General features: G+C 47.0%; 1 pseudogene; it reads right to left on the bottom strand.

Moving 5' to 3' along the window:
- Window positions 1-16,469: 16,469 nt before the first annotated feature.
- On the bottom strand, window positions 16,470-17,165 carry LOC146754734 (protein MANBAL-like; annotated as a pseudogene).
- Between the last annotated feature and the right edge of the window lie 1,072 nt (window positions 17,166-18,237).

Here is an 18,237-nt window from a genome sequence, read left to right as displayed (position 1 = left end):
GCAGAGGATGAATGTCTGTGTCCAGTTGGTTGATAGAAATGTTGGACAGGACTGACCCTGGAGTCGAGCCCCATAGAACACCACTGGTAACTGTACACAGCCAGATGTAGCCCCGTTTGCCCCTTGAGCTCTTCTATTGAGCCAGTCCATCACCCAGCATAGTGTGATCTTGTTTATCTCACAGTAAAACAATCTGTCTAGAAGGCTGCCATAAAGAACTGTATCAAAGGCCTCACCAAAATCTAAAACAGTGAAATCTGCTGCCTTCCCTTCATTCACCAAGCAGGTGACCTTATCAGAGGAGATCAAATTACTGAGGCAGGACTTTCCCTTTGTGTGCCCATGTCGACTGTGGCTGGTAATGGCTTTATAGATGCCTTTCCATATCCCCCAGGACAAACTTCTCCATCACTTGCCCAGGGACTGAGGTTGGACTGGCAGGTCTGTAGTGTCCTGGCTCTTCCTTTATGACCTGCTGGTGGATGGGTGTGATTTTGGCCACCTTCAAAGGGACCTCCCCAGACTGCCAAGACATTTGGTGAGCTATTGGGAGGGATCCAGCTGTAACATCTGCTGACTCCCTCAGTACTATGAAGTGAGTCCCACCAGGGCCCATTCAGCTGGTACAGCTGGATCCCTACAATTGTAATATCTGCAAATTGAAAGTTGTTTCTTCCCCAGTCATGGTCCTCCAGCTCAGGTCCAGGCAAACCAAGATCTCTTGCTACTGTTAAATACTGAGGCAGGAAAGGAATTAGATGTCTCTACCACTTCCTCTTCACTTGTGAGGTGACCTTTCACTCCAAGTATCAGTCCTGTGTTTTCTTTTGACCACCTCTTGCTGTTGACAAACTTGAAGAAGCCTTTTTGTTGTCTCATACCGCACTGCTCAATGTGAACTCAAGTACAGCTTTGGTTTTTCTTGTTTTCTCCCTGCAGATGCGAACTGCAGCTCTGTACTCTCCCTTTGAAACCAGACCTTGCTTCCGCTTTCTCTTTCTGCCCCAGTTCCAGGTGTTCCCTCTTCAGCCAGGCCACTTGCTCAGCATGTGGCTCAGTGGGATTGCCTGCTCCTAGGCTTCAAAAGGTTTTTCTTGAGAAATGACAAGCTCTTGTGAGCCCCTGGATGCTGGAAAGCAGAATTCATGGGGACACTGCTAATTTGCTCCCTGAGAAGCTTAAAGTTTGTTCTCTTTAAAAGTCCATGGTGACAATTCTGGTGGTAATTTTTTTTTCTTCCTTACACCAAAGATTTTGGAGTCAACCACTTCATGATCCCTGTGGCGTAGCCTGTTTTAAATGATCCTTCTGTGTCTTTTCCAGGCTGGTAGCAGAATGGAGACTTTCCTGAGGCACTGAGGAACAGACACAAGCTTCTTTTGAAGGCTTCAATGAAATTCTGCCCCAGCAGTATCTGCGGTCCTTTGATGCTAAGGAGCTGGAGGTAAAGGGTTCTTTGACTATTGCCAGATCCAGGCTGCTACACGTAATACTTGAATTTCAGTCAGAGTCTGAAGAGCAGAGTTCATTAAGGCTGGCGGTTCTGCTTTCAAGATGTGTGAGAGAAGCCTTATGTATCTGTTAATATTTGGTTACTGTGTTGTTCTTCACTTTCTTCTTTGCAACCAACTTAGACACATTTCTAACGTTAAGATTCTGCCAGCATAAATTTTTTGGCTAACAGTGTTTTTGTAATCCTTGACCATGTGATTTGCGTGTGTTTAAAGAGTGAACAATTGGAAAGCAAGGAAGATAAGAACCAAATATCAGCAGATGGTCAAATTACAGAGTGGAGCAGGTTTTAGCTGCTTTTGGTCTCTGCAAATTATACTCTGCAGCAGAACATCGTATTTCTAGCACAGAATGGTACAGTTAGGCAATGAGAAAGTATGGTTTATGTGTCTAAATACATTCATTTTCATGACTGGGGTATCTCCTTTGTTGCCACTCTACATTTTCTTTGTGAACGGATGTTATTTGCTGTGGAAGTTTAAAAGTTTAATATTAAAACCAAGCGTACTGTGATTGCGGGTCTTTGAAGTACAGTAGTATTTAAGTACAATAGTCTTGCTGTAGAAGCAAAGTAGTAGCTTGTAGTTTCCATGTTCATGATCCTTTTTCTTCCCTAAAGGTGCTCCCATGTGGAATGCAAGAAATTGATCTGAATGACTGGCAGAAGCAATACCATCTACCAGCATGATACCAGAACCAGCAGAAAGATACTGTGGATCTGGCAGGTTTGTAGACTTCTTTTTTCCTCACAAGAACACAGCTACAGCTTAGTGAGCAACAGTCAGAATTACTCAACAGATAAGTAGCATGTAAATGTAAATGATAACTGCTAATCCAGCTGTCCTAGGGGTGATGGGGAAGTGATCACATAAATATTAAACTTTACATCAGTGTTAATTATTATCACACACAGAATCACACAAAATCACCCGGGTTGGAAGGGACCTCAAGGATCATGTAGTTCCAACCCCCCTGCCTAGCAGGGCCACCAAACATATGCCTTTACTAGATCAGGTTGCCCATGGCCCCGTCCAACCTGGTCTTGAACACCTCCAAGGACGGGGCATCCACAACCTCACTGGGCAGCCTGTTCCAGGACCTAACCACTCTTCTAGTAAAGAACTTTCCCCTAACATCCAACCTAAATCTTCCCTCTTTCAACTTAAAACCATTTCCCCTAGTCCTGCTATTATCAGCCTTTTCGAAGAGTTTACTCCCCTCCTGGGAATAAGTTCCCTTCAGGAACTGAAAGGCTGCAATGAGGTCACCCCGCAACCTTCTCTTCTCCAGGCTGAACAAACCCAACTCCCTCAGCCTGTCCTCATAGGGGAGGTGCTCCAGCCCCCTGATCATCTTTGTGGCCCTCCTCTGGACCCTTTCCAAAATCTCCATATCTTTTTTGTACTGAGGGCTCCACACCTGGACACATTATCTTTCAGTTTGTGAAAGAAATAGATAATGAGAAGAGAATGAGACTTCTACAGTTCGTTACTGGAACGTGCAGATTACCAGTGGGAGGATTTGCTGACCTCATGGGTAACGAGCCCTCTTTAATGCATTTTATGCTCATGTTATTTCCTTTTTTCTTAATAAGGACCAAACTGTGTTTTTAAGTGTATTTTTTAATGAATATATGTGGAATCTTTTCTGAGTCTTGCATATTGGTAGAGCTGTGACAGAAAAATGAATGGAGGGAATGTGAACACGCCTTGCATCAGTGACTTGATCCATGGTTTGGACGTGGTCCTGGCTGGGCAGCCTGCTCTGGGTATCCCTGCTTGCTCAGAGTGGAAGGACTAGGTAAACTCCAGAGATTCTTTCCAGTACCAAACCAACAATGTGATTCAGTGGATGAGTTTCTTTGAAAACCGCTTCATATTTATGCATTTCACTACGTGGATTTCTTCAGAGGGATGTAGTGAGAGACAAATGTCTTTGTGCTCTGCAAGTAGTTATAGTCTTGTTTTCACGCGCTGTTGTCATGTATTACCTACTGGTATACACGGGCAGTTCGACCTAAGAATTCATTGTTTGATTTTTGTACAGGGAGCAACAGACCCCAAAAATTTTGCATTGAGAAAGTTGGAAAGGAAAACTGGTTACCTGGAATTCACACCTGGTAAGTACGAAGGATCAAACTCTGCTGTGGTTCTGTTCTTATGGATGGAAATCTACTTTGAGATTTTAGGAAGTGGGTGTGTTATGGAAGTGTCTGAGACTGTGTGAAAGCAAAACACTGGGTTATGGCAGTAAGCTCTGCTGACTAATAGTTGAACTTCTGAAAAGCAGTTTTGTTGTGGAGCTGATTCCATTGTAAACGCCATGGATTTGCACACCACTAAAAACGTAAAGCTACTTTTAGTACTTAAGGTTGTCCTTTTTTTAAAGAGTTTGGGATTGATCTTTCATTATCACCACGCTCGATCTTGGCAATGAAAATAAATAGCCACGCTCATGCTTCCTCTTGGCTGGAGAAAATGTAGCTTCTGCTCAGTTTCTCAGTTATGCTGGTGCTTTGTGAAGATGCTCAGATATTAATTTTCAGATACAGAAGAGAGATTAGCTGAGACTTCTTGCTAAATACATTGCCAGTTCTGGAAAGTTATCACTGCTCAGGTGCTTGTTGTGCTTTAACTCTCACTTTCATAGACAAATGCATGTCAAGATACAGGTGTTTTAGAGGGTACAAATGCAGTCTTCCTTCTGAACAGGACAGTTCATATGCCTGTGTTCCTAATGGATTTTTTGGTGGTTTAAACTGTTGTTCAATACTTAAGGTTTCTCTTTGTTTTCAGTTTCAATCGCTTGGACCTTCCAGCCTATAAGAATTATGAGCAGCTGAAGGAAAAGCTGTTATTTGCAACTGAAGAAACAGAAGGTTTTGGGCAGGAATAGCTGCGATTTGCACCTTGAAGAATGTGAACTCAGTGTGATGTTCTTCTTCGCTTCTTCTGCTTGTTGCACACTTCATAGTAAAGTAGACTTGACTTGGATTATTTAACAATAGTAGCGTGTAAGTAAATGGATGTTATCCTGAGGTTTTATCCACGTAAACTCTGGATTTCTACCGAGCACTTTCATAAACCTTCTCACTGGCGGTGAAAGCTATTCTTGCTTCACAGTTTTACTAGGAGGAAGATCTGCCTATTCCAAAACACTGGATGGGTATTTTACTGTATACAGCTCAGAAGGAGAAGAAAAAAGCCTTATGAATAATCTGTTTATGTTAATTCTGACAGTGAAACCTAGTTATCTAACATATTTACAGGAGAGATGAAATTAAACAGGATAATGCAAGATTAAGCTAAGACAACTAGTTTATGTTCTGCATAATGATTTCTGATTCACATAAGGAACCTAGACATGCCGTGGATGTATAAATATCACCCAAAAGGCTTTCAGCCCTATATTTTTAAAACACAAAGCAGTTCTAATTGAAATAGCCTTAGCCCTAGTTCTATAGGGTACGGCTGTTGAATATTGTTATGGTTGAAATGTTTAGTTCAGGAAAAAGATAAATGCTTGTATATATTTTTGCAGTCTCGGATTCCATTTCCTCCTTGTTTTCTTTCTTTAATTTAAGTGGTGTGTTTGTGTCTTTCCTGCTGTATTGGATGGGGAAAGGGGGCTGGATATCCCAAGCACCAGAACTTACTTTAATGTACTGCAGACTAAGAGTCAGATGGGAAAAGCAGTCTGTGAAACGCTGCATTTGGCCAAGCAGTAAAGTAAACCTGCCAGTGTGTTCAATTGGCGACGTTCTTGAAGTCTGAAATAATGTTTACTTACACGTTTTGCTTTGTAAGCCAACAAGTCCCAGGTGCCTCTGCAAAATAGATTTGCGGCCCTGGAACCCGAGGGAGAGGTGAATACAGATGTGGAATCAGCCCCACCTGTGAGGGTGCCTCGGGGGAAGCGGACACACCCGCACCTCAAAACTTCTTCCACACGGAAGGATAGAAGGGTAGTCGTCATAGGTGACTCCCTTCTGCAAGGAATGGAAGGCCCTATATGCCGGCCTGACCCTACCCGCAGGGAGGTGTGCTCCCTCCCCGGGGCACGGGTCAGGGACATTGCTGGGAGACTTCCCAGTCTGATCTGACCTTCTGATTACTATCCCCTGCTAGTAGTTCAGGCTGGCAGTGAAGAAGTTAGTAAAAAAAGCCTGAAAGCTCTCAAAGATGATTTCAGGGGACTGGGGCGGGTAATCGAAGGAACAGGTGTGCAAGTGGTTATTGCATCTGTACCTTCAGTGGCAAGGAGGGATACTGAGTTGGGCCTAAAACCCCACCTCTTAAACAAATGGTTAAAGAGTTGGTGCAGACATAGGAGTCTTGGTTTTTTTGATCATGGGGCAATTTATTCGGCACCTGGCATGACAGCGGCAGATGGAAGCAGCCTGTCTCAAATGGGTAAGAGGGTTCTAGCTGAGGAACTGTCAGGACTTATTGACAGGTGTTTAAACTAGGTAGGATGGGGGAAGGGGACAAAACGAGGGCCGCTGGGTCTGAGGCGGCAGTTCAAGACTCAAAGCAGAGCTCGCTGGGTGCAGACAATGGAGTTAAAAGGCATGGAGAGGGGTGGGGAGATGCTGCCTCTCTCAAGTGCCTGTATACCAACGCGCGAAGCAGGGGGAATAAACAGGAAGAATTGGAGCTCTGTGTGCGGTCAAGTGGCCATGATCTCATTGCGATCACGGAGACATGGTGGGACGGCTCGCATGACTGGAATGTTGTCATGGAGGGCTATGTGCTTTTTAGGAAAGATCGGCTGGCAAGGCGGGGTGGTGGAGTTGCTCTTTATGTGAGAGAGCAGCTAGAATGTATTGAACTCCACCTGGGCGAGAGTAATGTAGAAGTTGAGAGCTTGTGGGTGAGAATCAAGGGCCAGGCTGGCAAAGGGGACACTGTTGTGGGTGTGTACTACAGGCCTCCTGATCAGGAGGAGGAGGTTGATGAGGCCTTCCATAAGCAACTGGAAGTAGTGGCACGCTCCCAGGCACTGGTACTTATGGGGGATTTCAATTATCCAGATTTTTGCTGGACGACCAACACGGCCAGGCATGCGCGGTCCAGACAATTCTTGCAGTGCATTGAAGATAACTTCCTGATGCAGGTGGTAGAGGAACCGACGCGGGGTGGGGCATTGCTGGACCTTATTCTCACCAATAAGGAAGGACTTGTTAAGGAAGTAAAAGTTGGGGGCAGCTTGGGATGTAGTGACCATGAGATGGTGGAGTTCGAGATCCTGAGTGGAGGAAGCAAAGCAAAAAGTAGGATTGCTACCCTGGACTTTAGGAGAGCCAACTTTGATCTCCTTCGGGACCTACTTGGGGCTATCCCATGGGCCAGGGTGCTAGAAGGCAAGGGGGCCTGTGAGAGCTGGTTAGCGTTTAAACGGCTCTTCTTCCAAGCTCAGGATCGGTGCGTCCCTGTGACTAAGAAATCGGGAAAAGGTGCAAGGAGACCTGCGTGGATGAGTAATGAGCTCATGTGCAAGCTCCACGGAAAGAAGAAAGTACATGATATGTGGAAGAAGGGTCTGACCACTTGGGAACAATACAAGAATGTAGTCAGGGACTGCAGAGATGCAACCAGGAAGGCCAAAGCCCACCTGGAGTTGAATCTAGCTAAGGAGATAAAGAATAATAAAAAAGGCTTTTTTAAATACGTTAACAGCAAAAGGAAGGCTAGGGAGAATGTGGGCCCCATACTAGGTGAGGGGGGCGCTCTGGTAACAGGGGATGCTGAGAAGGCGGAAATACTGAATGCCTTCTTTGCTTCTGTCTTTAGTGAAAGGGCTCTCCCTCAGGAATCCCAGACCCTGGAGGTTGATGAGAGAGTCTGGGGAATGGGAGATTTCCCTTTAGTCAGGGAAGAGGTGGTCCGTGAGTGCCTAGGAAACATTAAGGTCCATAAATCCATGGGACCTGATGGGGTGCATCCGCGGGTGCTGAGAGAGCTGGCGGAAGTCATTGCTGAGCCGCTCTCTGTAATCTTTCAGAGGTCTTGGAGAACTGGGGAAGTGCCTGAAGACTGGAGGACGGCCAATGTCACTCCAGTCTTCAAAAAGGGCAAGAAGGAAGACCCAGGTAACTATAGGCCAGTCAGCCTCACCTCTGTCCCAGGGAAGGTGATGGAACAGCTTGTGCTGGATGCCATCTCCAGACAACTGGGTGATAAGGAGGTTATCATGAGTACTCAGCATGGGTTCACCAAGGGTAGGTCGTGCTCGACCAACCTGGTGGCCTTTTATGAAGATGTCACTAGCTGGGTGGACAGGGGGAGGGCGGTAGATGTAGTCTACCTTGATTTCAGTAAGGCTTTTGATACTGTCCCCCATGACATCCTTATAACAAAGCTGAGGAAGTATGGGATAGATGAGTGGACGGTGAAGTGGGTTGAGAATTGGCTGACTGGCAGAGTGCAGAGGGTTGTCATTGGCGGTGCGGTGTCTGGCTGGAGGCCTGTAACTAGTGGCGTCCCCCAGGGGTCTGTACTGGGTCCGGTCTTGTTCAACATCTTCATCAACGACCTTGATGAGGGGATAGTGACCACCCTCAGCAAGTTTGCTGATGACACGAAGTTGGGAGGATTGGCTGATACACCTGAAGGCTGTGCTGCCATTCAGCGAGATCTGGACAGGCTGGAGAGCTGGGCAGTAAGAAACCGGATGAGGTTTAACAAAAGCAAGTGTAGAGTCTTGCACCTGGGTAGAAATAATTGCATTCACCAGTACAGGCTGGGGGAAGACCTGCTGGAGAGGAGCTCTGCTGAGAGGGACCTGGGCGTCCTGGTAGAGGACAGATTAACCATGAGCCAGCAGTGTGCCTTTGTAGCCAAAAAAGCCAATGGCATACTGGGGTGTATTAAAAAGAGCGTGTCCAGCAGGTCGAAGGAGGTGATCCTCCCCCTCTACTCTGCCCTGGTGAGGCCTCATCTGGAATACTGTGTCCAGTTCTGGGCTCCCCAGTACAAAAAAGACAGGGATCTCTTGGAAAGAGTCCAGCGGAGGGCCACTAAGATGGTGAAGGGCCTGGAGCATCTCCCCTATGAGGAGAGACTTAGGGTACTGGGTCTGTTTAGCCTTGAAAAAAGAAGGCTGAGAGGGGACTTGATCCAGGTTTATAAATACCTGAGGTGTGGGAGCCATAGTGGCGAGGCTGGTCTCTTTTCAGTAGTGCGTGGGGATAAGACTAGGGGTAATGGGATGAAAGTACAGCATAGGAAGTTCCGCACAAATGTGCGGAAGAACTTCTTTACAGTGAGGGTGACGGAGCACTGGAACAGGCTGCCCAGGGAGGTTGTGGAGTCTCCTTCTCTGGAGATATTCAAGACCCGCCTGGACGCCTTCCTGTGTGACATGGTGTAGGGAGCCTGCTTTGGCAGGGGGGTTGGACTCGATGATCTCTAGAGGTCCCTTCCAACCCCTACAATTCTGTGATTCTGTGATTCTGTTAAGTCTTTTGGTTTTTCTATAGCATGTTCTGTAGAAATAAAACGTTGTTCCTATGAACCATTGGTGCACTTTGCTGTTCTTTATGTTTTGGAAACATCCCGTGGATGCTGTGGTTAACCCCACAGCATCTGCTACCCCAGGTTATACTGGACTTCCAGCTGAGATGAATGACTTTACTGCTCCCAGCACTGCTTGAGCAACCTGGTCTGTGTGAATTCATACTGCATAACAAATACATACTTGTATGTAGCTGCCAATTAATCCCAATTCTCAAGCATGAAAATAACTTCTGTTTCAATTTTTGCCTTATGAAAATGACATGAAAAACTGAATGAGATGCTGAGCTGCTGATGGACAAATTGACAAAGCCTTATTGCTCCAGGTAGCTCAGGTGTTCCTATATGAAGCTGCACAGTAAATGTGCCATGTCTTCATCTGATCAAGCAGCTGGAGCTGATATTTTAATGTGTTTCTATTCCAGAAAAAGAAAAAAAAAAACTGAAAGAGAAAAGCCTTTTAAAATTGTCTTGTTTGCATCATTCTGACATGCTGCGCTCTGTCTGTGAATTCAGCTCTTGGTTCTGTTGGTATCTGCAGCCCCTGATTCTTGTGGTGTCTTCATTTTCTTCCAGCATCACTGTTTGTGTATATATGCTCTATTGAACAAGGACATGAACATCCAGCAGCACTGGATGGTAAAATACTGTATGAAATTCATTGTGGAAATTTCCTTGTATTGTAATTTCCAATACTCAGGTAACTGTAACAATATCTCTGTAAGTCAAATACTTTTATAAAATGACTCAAATAGATGCTCGTCCTGTTGTTATTGGTTTGGTGTTACGAAGCACAAGTGTAGAAATGAAGGATTGAACTGCTGCTGGGGGTTGCAGGTAGGCTGGGATTCTGTCGGGTGATATTTCTGCCTGCTGGGGATGTGAGTGGGCGTTGGGCCCGAGCCCCGCTTGTGTTGGTCACAGCACAGGGGCTGCGGGAAACACTGGGAGAGCAGAGTGGGGAGAGCCGGGCTGTGTGCAGGCCAGGGCATGACATGGAACCTCGGCAGCTGCGCAGCTGCTGAGCTTTTCCCCCAAGTCTTCAGACTCTCGGGTGATAACAATGTGCAGCAAAGCCAGCTGGGCACTGCTGATATATCACTGCAGGGTTAGGGGATGAAGCCCTGCAGCACCCGCATGGCACTCCCTGTAATCTGCCATCCTTATGTGCACAGCTGCTGTAGGTGTTGTTGGAGCAGCGGAGTGGCAGTGCTGTGCTGCAGGGCAGCTACACACCCAAAGGGTCTCCATAGGCTGCAGTGATGTGACCCAAGTCCCACACTCACTTTCTTTCCCATTCCCAAGAATGACATACCAGTAGCAAAATATGTTTTCCCCTTTTCCCAGTGTCCAAAGACAAAGATGAGGTGTCTTAGCAAGTGCACCAGCAATGTGTGGAGCAGAACCGCCTTGGGAGCCACTGTCACACCTGAGTCAATCTGTTCTAGGCTTCCCATGGAAATGTAGCATTTTGACTCTTTGTTAGTAAATCTTTGAGGTTGCATTTGACTTGCTGTTGCAATGTCTGCTGCTTGCTCTTCATGCAGCTAGTCCATGTATTTGTTTATGTAGTCAGTGCTAGGGTTTGATTTAGACAGCTCCGCCATCTTTTCAAGAGCTGCTCCATGGCCGGCTGTGGAGAGAGGGTGAGTGGGAGAGGACACCTGTGTCCCACAGTGGCTCCTCCAGTCAGTAAAGGTCCTGAAATTGGTCTCTTCAGCTAATAGGGAGCTTTCCTCAGCTACCATGTGTTTGGAAAGAGGAAGAGCAGTCCCAGGGCCTTCAGCTGTGAGACTCTTCACACAGACCTTGTGGAGATATCTGCAGGTGTAGTCTGGGATGGAATGGCTCCTGTTTGGCTCTTGTTACCCACGTGCGGCATGTGGTTATTGATCTTTGAAGGGAGCAACATAGGAAAGAATCCTGTTCTCATCTACTACCTAATGCTAAGTCATTCCTCCTCACGGGGAAGTGACTAAGCATTGGTCCTGGGTGCTAGGAGAGGAATGTCAGATCTGAAATCAGTGTGAATGATGGACATCCTTGTTTAACACAGGGCCGCTCTGTAGTGCAGAGGTGCTTGTGAGTTCAGAAGATACCTGCTGAAGGAGAACTGCCTTGCTGTTGGACGTCATCAAGCTGCAGTCTTCCCAGGCAACAGCAAAACAGGCAGAGGTGTGTGCTCCAGACTGTGCCAGCCTTTGATTCTGTTCCTGAGGTGAGCTGCACTTTGCTCGCTGCAAATTCCAACTATATTTGTAGGAATTATTACTATGAATAACACAAAGGTGGTGTTTGAGTCGCAGACAGACGCAGCAGAGCCCTTTGCTCTGATCTTTTCACTCAAGCAGCTTTTTGCCATCCCCACCTGGAGCCACTGAAGCGTGCAGCCAGCAGCTGGACTCAGTGGTCCTCGCAGGGACCATCCAGCTCAGGAATTCTATCATTTTACAATCACTGAGCTTGGCAGACTTGCAAAGAGTGTGGGTGTGACAGCAAGCAATTAGCGTGGCCAGCATCAGGAACTCATGGTTATGAGCTTAGGACTGGTTTAGGTTTGCCAAGCAGGGGGACTAATGCTGGGATCCTTCTCTCCAGCCTGGAGGCTCTCACACAGCAGCATGGTTCTGTGTTTGGCAGGTGGGTTGGACCCAGGCTGTGCAAGAATCAACTGGGCTCTGCTTCAGCTGCAGTCTGAGGGCCTTTGGCTGCAGCCAGCTGCTGTTCACACAGGGTGCAGAAAGCTCCAGAGCCACACAAGTGCCTTCAGGCTCCGAGTGAAACCCCACAAGCTGAGGGGAAGGAAGTGAACATCATCAGAGGTGGGGACTGCACAGCACTGATATGTGGTGACAGATCGAGGTGGGCGGTGAAGTTGGGAAGACCAAGAATGAAAGATGGGAAAAGCAGCTGAATTTAAAGGAAGAGATGCGAAACCAACAGGATCATCACCCTGTAATTGCCAGCCCAAACAAGGGACGTTTTGACCAGCGACTGCTCTGATCCACTTAACAAAAGACACAAAACCACTCCATAAACTTAGAAGAACTGCTCAAAGCCACACTGGTTTGCTTCCGTATCTCTTATGGGACGGCACCAGCCAAATCGTCCCTTCTGGTCTGAGGATGAGGAGGGTCAGATCCTTTCAGAGCACCAAACCTGGCAGCCAACCTCATCACCAAACAAGCAGACAGGATCCAAACGCCAGCACTCTCCATTCATCATCCCACTTCCTCGCTGCAGTCAGTCTGATGCTTCATGAGATTCAGAAGCAAACAAAATCAATACAGTCATCTTGATCCCTGCAGGAACACGCTGTGAGCAACAGAACACCTTCCTGGAAGAACTACCTCCATGAACAGAGGCAGCGACCACCTCCTCCCCTCCTACAGCCTCATTGCTTTCTCCTTAAGTATCACCACATGGAGACTCGACCCTCCCTAGCACCCAGGCACCAAAGGGCTCTTTTCATGTTCTTTACACCAGGCTGGGAAAGAATCTTGGCTTCAAAACTTCCAGAGCAGCAAGAAGGAAGTATTGGTTCTCTTCACAGACAGCCTTGGCTATTCCACTGCTGCCAGTGGGGAACATCAGCAGAGAGCATCTCTAAAGCAGAGAGAAGCATATGTATGAGAATGAAAGTAAATTAGGTCTGAGCAGGATTAATTGGGATTTAATTGAACTATGTGAACTGGAACTCGGGTCACAAGCTGCTTATTAACCTGCCTCAAGAGATCATTCAGCTTGCACTGCAGGAGCACAAGGATGCACTGTGAGCAGGATGGCGTGTGGTCAGAGAGGGAGACCTGCTTGAACAGTCAAAAATGGAAGAGAAAAACTGCTTGAGATAGATGCCTGGGAATTTGAGGACTTACCGCACAGTCTTTCTTTCCTTTCCTCTTCTGGGGAGGGAACCAAGTAACACCAGCCAGAGCTCACCCAGCTCACCGCTCCTCCTGCAGCCCAAGTGGCTGCCAGGCAGCTCCCTGCTACAGCTACACTTGCCAGGGAGCCTACAGAAATCCCCATTATCAATCGACTGAATCCCCATCTAATCCCCCGATCCTATTAACAAACACTGCCTTTATTTTGCTACCTCCACGGGGGCTCTTGGAGCCAATATCCCTCATGAGAGGCAAATTAATTAAGACATTGCACCGTTTCCTCTTTCCAGGAAGGTGGAGGTGTTCTGGCAGACATTTTGCTGCTTCCAAGTCAAGCACGGACACACGCATGCCTGAAAGTATGAGCTAACCACCTTCACACAGATCGAAGGAGCTGAATGGCCTCCCCTAAATGGGTCACTCTCGTGAACAGGCCATGGATGTCCTTGTGTTTCTACAGAGCTCCAGCAGCTTTCATAGTAAACACACAGAAAGAGGCAGCATGACTTTTAAAAAGTTATTTTTGTTTTAATTTGAAACAAAGATTATATGTAATTGGTGTGAGATATTTTTGTCATGTTTCTTTGTCCTGAGATCTCCAAGCAACTTCGGAATGCTTTTGTCTTGCATGCTTTGTTCTGTTCTCCTCATGCTGCCCACCTGACTCATCCACCAACAGCAAGGGAGATAAGCAAACGCGGTCCTTCTCACACTGATGGTTCCAGCAAATGTGCTGTTAGGCTTCTGGTAGAGAACAGACACAGCACAGCACTGCTGCCGGACCTGGGCTCACAATGCATTTGTCAATTGAGGATGTCAGTCTGTGTATGCAAAAGGATGGCAGACTTGCAGCCCCACCACAGAACCCTTTTCTTCAAAGCCACTGTAAGCCCTGTGGCACCTAACACAGCAGGTTTTCCTCCCGTTGACTCATTCATGATCAAACAAACCAAGCAGTGAGCTGGCATCTGGAAGCTCCAGATGCCTTACAGAGACTCTGTGGCTATGACACCACCTCTCTCCAGTCCCATCTAGCCATATTTCAGGCTAACACTGGACCGTCCCTGGCCCTGAAGAGACAGACCCTGAAGGAATGCAGTGTCTCCAGCTCTTACCATATATCAAGTCCCAAATAGGTGAAGTCCTCTTTGCTGCTAATGCATTGGAAGCCCTTCCCTTCCAACTTCCTTAGTTCCTCTCCGCAGTTCATGAAAGGGAAAGCACAGCCATGCCTGAAAAACAGACCACGCAGTCCGTTGCCATTGGTGCACCTCTGAGGAAGCATTCCAGGCGATTCTGCTGTCCTTTGTGCCTTCCTGCTCAAGCCCTTATCATTTCTTTTTGCTTTCCTTCTTGGATTTCTTGCTCAGCTGAGCAGCACTTGCCTTGGGTTTCTTCACCGTCTCCCAAGTCTTAGACTCAAAGCTCTCTGAGTCCTGCAAGAAGCAATTTGGAAACAGTCAGGGAGCTTTCTAACAACTGGCTGATGCCCAGCTCATTTCAGGCATTTATGTGAAAGCAAAAATACGTAAGTGCTGGGTATTTCCGCTGGAATGCATCTATATCAGGCTGAGCCTACATTTAGTAAGACTTGAACAGCACCATCCCTGCTTCCTCTGCATGTGTTTCTGGATGAGTGTGAATCCACACACAGCCTGTTACCACAGAGGTTGTTATAAGCTTAAGTGCCTAAATCATAGTATCATCATAGTATCATAGTCTCGTGCGGGTTGGAAGGGACCTTAGAGATCATTGAGTCCAACCCCCCGGAATTCGAGCCTCCTGTGTAGCAGAGCGGCACTTCTACCACTTGCGCCACAGGGGGGATTCGAACCCAGGGCCTCCGGTGTTGCAACGCGGCATTCCTACCACTTGCGCCACCGGGGCACACAAATCAGGCTTTGTAGAAAAGAAACACCCCCATTTTAACAGCAGGACAAAAACCAACACTAAACAACAATTATTCACACCAGAAAAAGGAGAAGATATCACAGAATCACCAGCATGTATTAAACCATTGAAAAAGTATTTCTGCCAAATTTTCTTCCTTATCATGTGTGAGACAAAAGGTAAGCCTCAAAACAGCAGTCAGAATGTTACGTTCAGAGCCTTTACACCAAGACCAAAATCCAGGCAGGGCACTGAAGGCAAAGCTCTTTTCACCTGGACTAACAAGGAATCCTAAGCTATAAAGTTTGTTTCCTTCAGGCAGATGACAGATCATATTTCAGCCATGGGAAATAAAGTCTAGTTATCTGGTAAAGACACGAGGGAACAGCACCAGTCTCATTGGAGAAAGCGCACACACACAGATTGCCTATTTTCATTAAATGCATTTGAGTCTAAATATTGCTTTAGCATCTTGGGTTCTAGCAGTCAGAGCTTGCCAACTGGAAAAGGACACACAGAAAATGCCAGAGCAAGATCTGCTAGCTTCAAGCTCCCAACACAGAGCACCAGATAATAGAGGGGCAGACATGCATCTGACAGTATCCTTTAATCAAAGAGTCCTGTTCAATCATCTCTAAAGTCACTGGGCTATTATAGTTCACATCTGTGTGGTTTCCCAAGGAAAGTGAGTTGGCTGCCTTTCCAAAGGCTGTAATCAGTGCACGGGGAGCAGCGAGGCTCTGCAGAAACAGAGCAACAAGCAGCTATTACTCAGGTTTGTAGATTGGTGCTGCTGAGAAGTGAACACTGATGCCTTCTGCTGTTCGAACCAAGGTAGTCTCCAAAGCCTGAAGCCTCTAAAACAAAGAAGCTCATCTGTACCTGAACCTAAGCATCATTCCTAAGAAATGGAGAGTGTCTCTTTTGTTTATTGTCATGTGAATTAATCACATGCACAGGAAATCATGGGGACAGTGCATATACGGAGAAAATAAGAAATAGAGCATATAAACAACCTAAACACAAACAAGCTTGTCAGTTCTATCACATTAATAGGACAAATGAGGGCCAGAAACCCCACACCTAACAAAGAGGTCATCATTCTCAAAGAACAAGCACTAGATATACAGTATCTACAGAAGTACAGAAGAGAGACAAGCTCAAGGCGCAGGGACACCTTTCTTCCTCCCATGCCACTTTTGTTTCTCTCGGCCCTTGGAGAACAGGGGATGCTCACAGTCCATCGCCAGCAGTTCCAGATGGGCTGAAAGGCCACCAGTTGGGAACACCAACACGGAAACGTGGGACAAGCAGCTCCATTTCCAGGGAGGGACGTGAAGCCGACCACTTCATGGCTCTGTGATTGCCAGCCCTAGCCAGGCGCGTTTTGAGCTGCTAATGAAAGAGGCAGCACCACTATTCATATGTTTGTTTTGCTTTAATTTGCAACAAAGAGATGCTAAATGCATCCAAAATACATTTCAATATGAAATCAAATAATTGGGATACTGGTAATGACTAAAGTTTCCTTAGTTCCTCTTCGCAGTCCACAAAAGGGAAAGCACGGCCATGCCTGAAAACAAGACCACGCAGTGTGTGTCCTTTGGTGCACCTCAGAGGAAGCATTCCAGGCGATTCTGCTGTCCTTTGTGCCTTCCTGCTCAAGCCCTTATCGCTTCTTTTTGCTTTCTTTCTTGGCTTTCTTGCTCAGCTGAGCAGCACTTGCCTTGGGTTTCTTCACCGTCTCTCAAGTCTGAGACTCAAAACCCCCTAAGTCCTACAAGAAGCAATTGGGAAACAGTTAGGGAGCTTTCTAACAACTGGCTGACAGCTGCTTTGAGAGCTCAAGTCACCTGACCGAGCAGCTTTGGGGGCCAGCACTGGAAATTGCCTTCCTGACCTCAGGGCACATTAGAAACTCCACCTTTGTCTAGTTCCCAAAAAACCCATGCAAACCAGAGCCTAAAGTCCTCTCTTGCAAGGCGGTCCATGCTGGGAGGGTGGACCCTCTGCCTGGCAGCTCACAGGGCTCAGCAGCAGCTGCAGGATAGGATGAGCTGGCACCTCAAGGCTGCTGGCGTGCAGAAGGAAGGACAGAACCAAGTGCGGCACTCTCAGCAGTGCCGGGGCACACTGCCATAGGCAACAGCTACAGACAGTTCCCTCCCAGCTGACTGCCTGAGCATTCCTATTAATCTCACACAGCGCTACTTACTGCCTTTGGGGACTTGGAAACTGGCAGGATGATGGCCAGCACACACAGGAGCTGGAAAAGGGCTCCAAACAAGAGTCCATAGCGCAGCACGTTCTCCATTAGGGTGGGCTCAGGGATCTCAGGTGATGAGAAATGCAGTTCAGCAGCCATAGAGCAGACAGCTGCTGCTCCACTGCTCTCACAGAGGCTGCCTGCTGTGAGGGGGGGAAAAATGGCATCGTTAGTGTCAGGCACTGCAATGGGGTTACTTCCTGCTAGCAAACATTTCCAGGCTGACTTAGAGAGTTGCTGGGATGATATCCAGGGCCTACTGACTCGCGAACAAAGAGGGACATCAAAGTTGCATTTCAGTTGCCTTTGTCCACCTGCCTAGGAAAAGACCCCTCAGCCTTCAGTACTGCTGCACTTGCAGGTGGGGGGAAGATAAGCAAGAGAGGACGGGTGGATGTCAAAGAAGGGAAGAGCTTAACAGACAAGAATAAACCTATCCCTGAGCTCCATTACACATGCGTGACCACTGCCTTATTAATATTAATACCAGTATTATTCACAGAATTAAAGTTTCCCATGTTCACGTACCTGGTTGTGGATGTGTTTGCTGTCTTGCTGCTGCTGTGCTCTACAACGCCAGCCACAGAAATAAAGCGTGAAGAAAGCTGATCTGTTGAAGACAGAGGAGTGAGCTGTGCTTAACCAACACTGCTTCAGAGCACGTTTACAGTAAGGCACACCTACCTTACAATGGCCACGCAGGAAGCTCCAGACACAGCTCCGGACTGTTTCCATGAAGCCCAATTGCATTTCACAGCCACTCACGCTCTGTAGCTCGACAATCTGCAACAGAAAAGTCACAAGATGCAAATCCCATCCCTCAGAGATGTCACAGACCTCCCCACTCATGGAGCAGTACTCATGTCATTGGGTGAGAAAGCAGACGTGTGCTTACCGAGTGAGCACTGTTTGCTGCCAGTTGCTGGTAGGACCCCACCTAACTCTAAGTAGGAACAGTAACCTACGCCTAACTCTAAAGCAGGAACAGAAACCTAGACCTAACAATAAAACATGAACAATAACCTATACCTAACTCTAAAACAGGAACAATCATCTGCTAACACTAAAACATGAACAATAACCTACTCCTAATTAAAAAACACTAACAATAACCTACTCCTAACAGTGCAACTAAACTTAACACTAAAATTGTAGTACAATGTGTAGAACA

This window comes from Coturnix japonica, chromosome W, assembly GCF_054131305.1.
Source record: "Coturnix japonica strain WE chromosome W, WE-NBRP24, whole genome shotgun sequence".
In the NCBI taxonomy this organism is placed as follows: Eukaryota; Metazoa; Chordata; class Aves; order Galliformes; family Phasianidae; genus Coturnix; species Coturnix japonica.
Note: the sequence above shows the minus strand (reverse complement) of the source record. Positions and strands in the feature narration are given on the sequence as shown.